The sequence below is a fragment of the Phaseolus vulgaris genome, chromosome 1, assembly GCF_000499845.2.
Source record: "Phaseolus vulgaris cultivar G19833 chromosome 1, P. vulgaris v2.0, whole genome shotgun sequence".
In the NCBI taxonomy this organism is placed as follows: domain Eukaryota; kingdom Viridiplantae; phylum Streptophyta; class Magnoliopsida; order Fabales; family Fabaceae; genus Phaseolus; species Phaseolus vulgaris.
This window is the reverse complement of record NC_023759.2, coordinates 11,096,661-11,105,705: the sequence shown is the minus strand read 5'-3', so window position 1 is coordinate 11,105,705 and position 9,045 is coordinate 11,096,661.

The following is a 9,045-nucleotide window of genomic DNA, read 5'->3' as shown; positions in this document are numbered from 1 at the left end:
GAATGTAAAACAAGGTAGAATAGAGTATCAAGAATCAGACACAAAACCATTTAACGTTGTTATACAAAAAGGCCTGTCTACAATAAAAAAACATAATTTCACTATGAATAATATTTGAGACTAACACACTAACTTTCTCTCAAGTTTCACAGTGAACTCTTGACTCTCACATTAAAGAATAATCGTCAAGTTAAAGTTACTATATACAAGACAAAATTGTCTTACAACTTCCAACTAAGGACGTTTCTCATAAGAACCAACCACATGTACAATGATTTAGTTACAATAAACGGGAGGTGTCAGTAGTTGCTGAGAAGTTCTTGAAAGAGGTAGACGATCCAAGATTTAATCTTCAGGTTCTTAGACCAAGGCTAACTCATCATACAATGACAAACCACTAGACGTTTTTTAGACCAATAGATATGACGAACTGATAAATGATCTCAAATCTCTAGACGATATAACACCTCTGAAACATCTAGGAAACCAGAACTTAGATTTTATCTAAATCAATTCTTCGCAAGAGGGTTACCTACTAAAATGACCCTCTAGACGGTCATTGTCTAGTCTACATAAAAGACCGTCTAAAACAACAAAATTTAAGACAAAAGATTATAAATGATGGAAACAAAAAAGAAAAAAAAACACTTTTATAAAAAAAATGCATGTTAACTAGACGATTTACTCTTTACTTATGAGACTGTATACTATGTACAAAAATCGAAAACAACAAAAACTCCTCTGACACTTGAGTCAAACATTGTCCTCAATGTGGGGATAGATGGAAAACTAAAGAAAACAACTTAAACAAACAATTAAAACAATGAAACAAAAGAAAAGGTTCAAAATCATAGTGTAGATAGTACAACATACTATTGTCCACATTTTAATAACAAAAACTGAGAATAAACTCTTAAGCCTTTTCAGTTTATGATTAACAAATATTATGTCAAATTTATGCCCATAAGCATTGGGTTTGTTGTTCTTGTCTACATATAATGGCTTGTGTTCATGTTATAAATGATATGACTGACTTCATGAAAAAAGGAAAAGTAAGAGCATCAACATAAGCAACTTTAAAATCAATAGATGCAACATCCTTGTCAGTGTGGTTATGAATATGATAAAGGATTATATCAATTGCTGCATTCAGCTGCTCTGGCCAAGAATCTTCACTTGCAAAATGGTGAGACATTGTATGTTTTATGAAATTAATAAAAGTATTAGAAGAGATATCGGCAGGCTTAACAAGAATATTAACAACATCAGGTGTATCAGTAAAATCATGAACAAAGTCAGCAAAAGCAATATTCTTGGTATGAATAGGTTTAGCATAATTATGAACAATAAAATCAATGTTCATCAATGAAGGTATGATCTAAGTCATTAAATTTATGAGCATAAACGGGAGAATCAACTCAAGCATCACTAATGAAAGCATAAAAAAACATAACCACAATTATCAATTACAAGTTCATTCATTATATCGGTAAAGGATTCATCTGTTAGAATAAAATTTTCCAAACAAGTGTTGGTCAAGTAATCTGGTAAAAAATTAGGTTCTAGTGGCTATCATTGATGAAACAATGGAGGATTAGTTGATATTGGATGGCTAGATGATATAGGAGAGATGTTGTTAGTATATTAGACAATGTGGAGTTATAGAGGCATTAAACGATATGTGTATATAAGACATTATGGATACACTAGATGATATAGGGATGTGCACTTTAATGTTAGACTTTATGGAAATGCTAGACAATATGGGGATGCTAGACACTTGATGGGGATTAGACTCTGTGGAGGGAGTAAACAACCCATGGATAGTACAAGGTATAGAGATTATAAACAATATATGGTTAGATGTTGATAACAAATATGGAGTTAGAAAATAAAGAATTAAGTGATAGCAGCGTTGGGTGTTTCTACGTTTTACTCGCTCAAGCGAGCTCAATCTCGCTTGAGCAAGAATTCACTTAACCTAAGTTATTTAGGTTAAATAAGCGGCTTGGGGCACAACCCTAGGTGTGCAAGATTGAGAGGAAAACACCATTGAGTCAATTGTAACCCAATTTGGAGAATATGGGGTGTGAGAAACATTAAAAGAAGCAGTTGTCAAGGAGAAACATCCTGGATCTTCTTTTCATGCTCTCCCTCCTTGTAACAGTCATCATGTGCGACTAATTCTACCCTTTGGGATTGGCAATAATTTGTTGAAACTCTTGTGAATTGAGGTGATATCTAAACATAATATTTTGTTCTTGATTGATGATTGGTATTGTTATTTTGTTTGTAATGCTTGGTTTACCATGATCTAGAATCTTAAAACTGCCTAGAAAGTACTTTCAAGGTTCTTACCAAAATGATAATACTTAACATATTTGAATGCTAGGAATTGATTTGAAATGTTAATTGTTATAAATGTTTGATCTTAAGGATAAGTTGTTTTTATAAATATGCGAGGAATTGGTATTTAGGAAAATCATAATAATTTTATATGCGAGAAATCTGTTAGAATTGATGGCTTAAACAAGAGGGGGGAGGGTGAATTGTTTATAAAAGTTTTTCGCAAATGATAACTAAGAATGAAGTTCTTTAATGATTTATAGAAAGGAGAATCAGAGAAGCCAAAAGAAATAAGCTATTAAAATTGTTATCAGTAAAACAATCGATTAATACTACGATATAACCGGTTGTTTATATTAGAGAGATAAAAGCAAGTATAAGCAGTTTATAAAGCATGAATATCAATCGGTTGAAAATACGAAATAACCGGTTGATTATGATAGCAAATCAAATATCAAACAAATTATAATAGAGAGAGAGATAAAGAGATTCACACAATCAGATTATACTGATTCACGCAACCCTGAGCTACATCCAGTCCTTAGAACAACCTCTGAGTATTCCACTAGCAATCAAATCCAGATTACTACAACACACCACAAAGAGGTGACTTTGAATCCCACAAAGCCTACTCACCCTCTTTGCAACAACACACCCATCAAGCCAGAATCCCACTGACTTTACAAGATTTTACTAACACTTACACAGGTTTATCAAAGTACAATTACAGGAAACTAAGCAAGAATAGAAAACACCTAGAATTACAAAATCAGAAGCCCTATGATCAGTTCTTGCACCAGAGCAAAGCTTTAACAAAAATCTTGCTAAACTTTGAAAAACTTCTTTCAAAAGCGAATCTTTAAACTCTCTCTTGATTTTGCAACAATGTGTTAAACTTGTATATTTAAAACATTTGAAAGAAGGCTATATTTATATTATTTGAAATCTAGCTGTTTAAGGCAACATAACAGAGTAAAATCAGTATTGTTCTCATTAAAACAGTTGAAACAGGTTTTCAAAAAACTGTTAGCAAAGCACTCATTTAACCGGTTGAAACCACGATTTAACCGGTTGAATGGATCAGGTAGTTACATAACCAATTCAAAAAACAGTTTTGAAACCTCATTGCCAGCTAAGTGACAAACAACCGATTGTGTCGACAATTCAACTGGTTGTTTTCCCTTTGCATGGAAAAACACTTTATTTCTTTTAAAACTGATTGATTAAGCTTGTGTAGGAATCACGGACTGATCTTTGCAAAGATTCTAAACACCCTAATCTAAACCCAAACCTAGAAAGCAGAACAGTTTCAGGCTTCATGTGGATTTGACACATCAAAGCTCCCATGTTCAAAAAAATCGATATAAATGATTTTTATACGGGCATCAATATCAATCAAAGGGCACAATATTGTCATGTTAATCAAAATACAAAAGAGTGAGAAGGATGAAACTCAATCCCTATTTTTCAATTGAAACAACAACTTTTTGACTTGTTTTCTTGCTCATCCTTACCAGCCTAACAAATCCCCACAAAACTTTTATTATTCTATTTTATATTTAGTGAATCTTTTACTTTATTGTTGAATTGTTCCTTGTGGGTTTGATATTTTTCCATAGGAATAAATTATTACTTCTGACAACGCGGTGCACTTGCTGTAAAAAGTCATCAATTCACTGACATAATTTTCATCTCTTCCCAAATTTCTACAATCCTTCATGCTTATGCAATAGTGTTCATCATCCGTAGAAGATACTCAAATCAAAACAAATGAAGATACAAGCTAGGATTGCATCAAAGATCTAAGAAGAAGAAGAACAAAGAGACCCATAAAGAGAGCTGTAGAAGGCCATGTTATTTTGCTTAGAGGTTTGATGTTGTTTATGTGAAAGCTTCATTGTCTCTTTAAATAGGAAGGAATGTCAACTACCACCTCATACTTTGATCATTTGATTTCATAATAATATATATTTTTGACTTACAAGTTTTTGACTTAGAATAGTGATTGAACTTGTACTTAGTTTGTTTTTTTATGAAACCATTACTAAATTCCCACATTTCAAACTTTTCCAATAAAGTTGAATATCCAAATAGGCGGCTATGTAACAATTTTTTAAATAGAACACACAACTTTTACTATTGTTTTCAGATTTATGTGGTTAGAGATAAAACACGATTTTGTTTTTAAAGGGTATGCCCATGATGTTTTTAACACAAAGTTGCATAGAAAAGAGAAAGGGATAAGTGTTTAATATATTTCTTTTTCAATTTTTTTCTTAGATAAATCCTCCTCCCTCAAGATTAGATGGTTGGAGTTATGTCCCTCAATCTTCATACCTGTAGGTCCTAGGACATTTGCATTGTTCTTTGGAGTTTACCTATGTATTGGTCGTAAATTCTTTATCTTGATGTTCTGCTAATTTCTTGGCCAACTACCCCATTTGTGTTTCCAAGTTCTAGATGGAATATTTAGTACTTTTTTTATTCTTTAAGAAGGCTTGCATAAATTTTTCGAGTGTATCTCTAACTTTGATGTTCTTTCTCGAGTGAAGTATAACATTGTTGTTGATATGGCTAGTAGGATTGATTTTGTTGGAGGAAACAATTTTTTCCATCCGTAGTTCTGGTTTTAATTATTCCTCCAGCCTTGCGTTCCTTGATTATTTAGATAATGAATTTGTCGAGTGTATTCTCTAACTTTGATGTTCTTTCCTGAAGTGAATGATAACATTATTGTTGATGTGGGCTAGTAGGATTGATTGTTGTTGGAGGAAACATTTTGTTTCCATCCATAGTTCTAGTTTTAATTATTCCTCCAGCCTTGTGTTCCTTGATTATTTAGATAATGAATTTCCTCTAATGTTGTGAGGTCACAAAAATTTGGGAATTGATTTTTCCCAAAGTCTTCACATGTCCTTGGCTGATTAGGATGTTGGGGAGGGTTGGTGGCATGTAGTTGTTGAGGTTGTTTTGACATTTGCCTTGTTAGGGCTTTAATCTATTGCGTTAGGATTTTGTTTTATGCAAGAAGTGCATAAGTTGTGTTTAATTCCAACACTTCTTTCTTGTTTTCAGCAGTTGTGTCATCTTTTGCTTGATAATATGTTGAAGCTAAAGCATCTATTGTTTTTGTTGCTTGCTTTGCATCTACAATCATCATGGTTCCTTCCATTGTTGCATCTAGGATCATTTTTGTCTAAGCCTTAGACCATTGTGAAAGATATTTAGTTGGGCCACGTCTTCAAAACCATGGTAAGGGTATTTTTTCAATAGTGTTTTGAAGTGCTCTCAGTCTTCACATAAAGGCTCATTTGCTCCTTGCCTGAATGTGGAGATATTATATTTAGATTTAATAAAGCGACAGAATGGAAAAACCTCTTTAGAAATTTCTCCTCAATATCATTCTAACTATTCAAGTTTTGATTAGGATAACATTTAAGCTACTATTTTACTTTGTCTCAAATCCCATAGTACCTATCAATTCATAGAAAGTGAATAAATGAGTATAGAGTTCCTCATGATCCATTCTTGTGAATCAATGATTACTTCTCAAGCTTAAGTGTTGGTTTCATCTCTAATGAACTTGTTGCAGTGAGCATGGTTATGCTTGAAAAATATCTTGGACCTTGTTGAAAGAATAGTCTCCCAACGTTCTTCTTGGAGGATTCACAATTCTTCCTCCTTCATTGTTTTTTATTTTCAATCATTTCTTCAATTTGGGTAATGTGGGATTGAGAGTTAAGTGAGGTTGAATCTAATCTCTTTTCTGAATCTCCTTAGCTTTGTTTGAGCTTCTTTCTTTCAGATCTTAAAAAAAAATCCATTGTCTTACCTAAACAAAAAATTGTTTGAAGAGGACTTGCCTCTTGTTAGCATGCAAATGTAAACAAAGAGATTTTTTTTTTCAAAAATAAATAAATAAATGAAGAAAGAAAGAAAAAGGTTAATCTAATCTAAGAAAGAAAAATCAGGTATAGATTTACAATTAAGGTGTTAGATATTAACAAAACTTTACTATGTACTTCTTCAAAACAAAACATGAAAATACCTCATAACAATTAATTCCTCAGTAACAATACCAAAAAACTTGGTGGTGGCCTAAGTTAAATCAATTTCAATTAAGTTAAATCATATTCTTTTTATTCGACAAGCAGACCGAATCAACCGTAGTACAGGTGAATGTCGTATCCACAAGAAATTAATGATATCAAAGTATAATTATCTTTTAAGATGAAGTGATACATAAAATGAAGTTTATTTGCATGTAATATTTATAAATGCCAAAAAACTTGGTGGTGGCCTAAGTTATATCAATTTCAATTAAGTTAAATCATATTCTTTTTATTCGACAAGCAGACCGAATCAACCGTAGTACAATTGAATGTCGTATCCACAAGAAATTAATGATATCAATGTATAATTATCTTTTAAAATGAAGTGATACATAAAATAAAGTTGATTTGCATGTAATATTTATAAATAGCAACTATAAATAATAATAATAATAATAATAATAATAATAATAATAATAATAATAATAATAATAATAATAATAATAATAATAATAATAGATATTTAGATCGAGATATGAAGTTTAGACAAATCATTGAAACAAGGAAGTAACAATATAACACACATGTTGGGATTAAAATAACTTTGTGAATTTCTTTTGTTATTGTTATTACGTTCTTACTTTAGTCAAACCAAGTCGATTCATTGCGCAAGATTATCTAGAGCAAAAGTCACTGTTATGACTTACCTCTTCATTAAGATGAAAAAGTTCACCATAGTCTCAACTTCGTGTTTTGCGACCATTGAATCCTATGGTTGGTTAAAGAGTGATGGAGATCAAGCTCAAGTGGACATGAAGGCCAATCATCAAGAGCAAGAAGAGGTTGAGGCTCAAATGGAGGACGCTCATGGAGTTCAAAGCCCATCTCAAAGGCTTACAAGGAGCATGTTCAAGGCTTTAGGAGCTAATGGACGTTTATTTTCTCTTTTTGTAATTTCTTTGTTTGAAGGTGCTTAGAGGGAAACATAAGAAACCTCTTTTGTCAAAGCATCTTTAGGTCTTTAGTTTAGGAGTCTTAGGGGGATGTGCGTTTAGTAAAGAGGTGTAGAAGTAATAGGGAGGTGCCAAAGTGGGAGAGGAAGTCACACCTTCCTCATGCTTGGCGCCACTTTCATGTATTTGGGGGGAATTTTGAATTTAATTAGCTTTGCATTTCAGCACCTCTAGGCTATAAATTAAGGTGCTGCCTTTGTATTTTTTAGATTTGAATTTTGAATTAGAGAAACTCTACTCAATTTGAGAGAGAATTGGAGAGCTTTGTGCCTTCCTCACTTAGTCTTATCTTGAGAGTTCTATGGTTACCTCAAGTGGCGGCATAGCACACTCATCTTGGAGTCTCCATCCTCTAAGTGGCGTGATCATCCAACCATTCCTCCGTCTTCATGAGCTCTCTCTTCTCCTTCCTTCCTTCTCTTTTTATGTTCATGTCTTAGTTTGATTCTTTGCTTTTTCAGTTCGGCTTTTCAATTTCCTTTGTGTTTTGCTTCGGTTCTTTTAGCTTTTGCTGTTCAGCTTTGCTTCTTCTTCTTTTCTAGTTGCTGTTTTTGGTTCAATTTGACAATACATGGAACTTCCATATGAGTTTGGGTTTTGGTACTAGTCTTGGTGTGTTCTTGAACATAGAACCTTGATCCAATTCTATGAAAAAGTGCCTACCTCATATCCAACTCAAGTTGATTCCTAAGAATGTCAAGAATCATTCATATTGTGCTATTGGAATCATATCAAAGAGGGTTTAGAAACATGAAATCGCCTTCCGACCTCATTCATGGCCTATGGACAATAAATGGTCGTTCCTCACCATGAAGCACACTACCAATTTGAATATAAAAGAGAAACATGCATCTATAAACAATAATAACTCTAAAAATATCACCTTGCCATTTAATCCCAACAAATAGATTTAGCAGCTCATGATAAGATCTTACGGTTAAAGTTCAAGATGACAAGCTAAACACAACAAAAATGGATCCTTGAGTATTATTACCATCTTGCATTCAAGATTTCCTTCTCTAGAGATTAACTTACACTTCTTTTGAGGTTTTGGCTTTGTAGCTAGATTGATTCTGAAGTTTAGACTCTCTGAGCCTAAACCAACGTAATTTCTATATCTAAACCTCTTTCTGGATCTCATTTGATCATCTTAACATCTATGTTTCTCTATTTCTTGATACCTCTCTATGCCTCTCGATGCTTAGAATGTTGCCCCAACGTCCCTATTACAGCTTTTATGAATAGGATTCAAAGGGATTCAAAGGTTTTCATCATGAACTTCGTGTAGGCCAATCTACTCCGCGGATTGACTGTTTTCATCCTTAAGCAATATTTTTGGGCTTCAATCCTCAATTATTGAGCTACATTAGATTCCAAGGTTAAGGATTTGTCAAAGATTTGCTCCATATTCTCTCTAGCCTTAAGCTTTCTTAATCATGAAACAAGATTGGCTTGGATTAGGCTTCAACCAAAATCTTCTTCTTTCGAAATTTGCTGCATGTTGGTTTGGGCCCTTCCTATGAAAAATTGGGTTTCTTCATGTTTAAGTATGCTAATTCGCTCAGCATATGTAGATGCGCTCATCGTTTTGAGTGTTTTCCAATGAGTTTTCTCTATGGACTCAATTCGTTGAG